Source organism: Chiloscyllium plagiosum, unplaced genomic scaffold (genome assembly GCF_037043375.1).
Source record: "Chiloscyllium plagiosum isolate Xiang-an unplaced genomic scaffold, Cpla_swu_hap1 HiC_scaffold_46, whole genome shotgun sequence".
Lineage (NCBI taxonomy): Eukaryota > Metazoa > Chordata > Chondrichthyes > Orectolobiformes > Hemiscylliidae > Chiloscyllium > Chiloscyllium plagiosum.
The window spans coordinates 34,946,482-34,948,777 of NW_028270184.1; the positions used below are offsets into that span (position 1 = coordinate 34,946,482).

The following is a 2,296-nucleotide window of genomic DNA, read 5'->3' on the forward strand; positions in this document are numbered from 1 at the left end:
TCGATCTCTATTTCTATCTTTCTATCTCTATCTCTCTATCCCTATCTCCGTATCCCTACCCCTATCTCTCTATCACTATCTCTGTATATATATCTATCTCTATCTATATCTCTATCTCTATCCCCATACCTCTTTCCCTATCTCTCTATCCCTATCCCCATTCTCTATCTCTATCTATATATATCAATCTCTATCTCTATCTCTATCCTTCTCTCCCCAGCCCTCTATCCCCATCCCTCTATCCCGATCCCTCGATCCCAATCCCTCTATCACCATCTCTCTATCCCCATCTCTCTATCCCTATCTCTCTATCTCTATCTCTCAGTCTCTATTTCTATCTCTGTCTCTATCTCTATCCTGCTATCCCTATCATTTTATACCTATCTTTCTATCCCTATCTCTCTGTCCCTAACTCTCTATCACTATCTCTATCTCTATCTATATCTCTCTCTCTCTATCTCTATCTCTATCTCTCTCTCTCCAATTCTCTCTCTATCTCTATCGCTCTATCTCTTTATCTCTCTATATCTCTATCTCGATCTCTCGAGCTCTATCGCTCTCTCTCGATATTTCTATCTCTCTATCTCTCTATCTCTCCCACTCTCTCTTTTTCTCTCTCTCTATCTCTAACTCAATCTCTATCTATCTGTATTGCTATCGCTATCTCTATCTCTATCTCTCTAACTCTATCTCACTCTATTTCAATCTCTTTATCTCTTTCTCGCTATCTCTATCTCTGTCTGTATATCTATCTCTCTATCTCTATCTCTATATCTCTCTCAATATCTATCTCCATATCTCTATCTCTATCTGAGTTCATCCCTTGTGGTTGGATGGTTCCTACGCGGAAGATGAGGGCCTCTTCCTCCAACCGGTCATGTTGCTATGGTCTGGCATGGAGGAGTCCAAGAACCTGCATGTCCTTGGTGGAGTGGGAGGGGGTGTTGAATTGTTGAGCCACGGGGTGGTTGGGCTGATTGGTCCGGGTGTCCCAGAGGTGTTCTCTGAAATATTCCACAAGTAGGCGGGCTGTCTCCCTAATATAGAGGAGGCCACATCGGGTGCAGCGGATGCAGTAAATGATGTGTGTGGAGGTGCAGGTGAATTTGTGGCGGATATGGAAGGATCCCTTGGGGTCTTGGAGGAAAGTAAGGGGAGAGGTGTGGGCGCAGGTTTTGCATTTCTTGCGGTTGCAGGGGAAGGTGCCTGGAGTGGAGGTTGGGTTGGTGGGGGGTGTGGACCTGACGAGGGAGTCACGAAGGGAGTGCTCTTTTCGGAATGCTGATAGGGGAGGGGAGGGAAATATATCCCTGGTGGTGGGGTCCGTTTGGAGGTGGCGAAAATGACGGCAGATGATACGCTGTATATGGAGGTTGGTGGGGTGGTAGGTGAGGACCAGTGGGGTTCTGTCCTGGTGGCGGTTGGAGGGGCGGGGCTCAATTGCGGAGGAGCGGGAAGTGGAGGAGATGCTGTGCAGGGCATCGTCGACAACGTCTGGGGGGAAATTGCGGTCTTTGAAGAAGGAGGCCATCTAGGTTGTACGGTATTGGAACTGGTCCTCCTGTGAGCAGATGCGGCGGAGACGAAGAAATTGGGAATATGGGATGGCGTTTTTACAGGGGGCAGGGTGAGAGGAAGTGTTGTCTAGGTAGCTGTGGGAGTCGGTCGGTTTATAGTAAATGTCCGTGTTCATCCGGTCGCCTGAGATAGAAATGGAAAGATCTAGGAAGGGGAGGGAGGAGTCTGAGACGGTCCAGATGAATTTGAGGTCGGGGTGGAAAATGTTGGAAAAGTGGATGAACTGTTCAACCTCCTCGTGGGAGCACGAGGCAGCGCCGATACAGTCATCGATATAGCGGAGGAAAAGGTGGGGGGTGGTGCTATTGTAGCTGCGGAAGATGGACTTTTCTACATATTCTACGAAGAGGCAGGCATAGATGGGGCCCATGCAGGTGCCCATGGCTTCACCTTTGGCTTGGAGGAAGTGGGAGGATTGGAAAGAGAAGTTGTTCAGGTTGAGGACCAGTCCAGTGAGTCGAAGGAGGGTGTCAGTTAAAGGGTAGTGATTGGTACGGCGGGAAAGGAAGAAGGGGAGGGCTTTGAGTCCTTCGTGATGGGGGATGGAGGTGTACAGCGATTGGATGTCTATAGTGAAGATAAGGCGTTTGGGACCGGGGAAGCGAAAATCATGGAGGAGGTGGAGGGCGTGGGTGATGTCCCGAACGTATGTGGGAAGTTCTTAGACTAAGGGGAACTGGACCATGTCGAGGTATGCAGAGATGATTTCGGTGGGGCA

The 2,296-nt window shown here is 49.0% G+C and overlaps 1 pseudogene; it reads right to left on the reverse strand.

Moving 5' to 3' along the window:
• Positions 1-748: 748 nt before the first annotated feature.
• Positions 749-1,960, reverse strand: LOC148136318 (uncharacterized; annotated as a pseudogene).
• Positions 1,961-2,296: the final 336 nt, after the last annotated feature.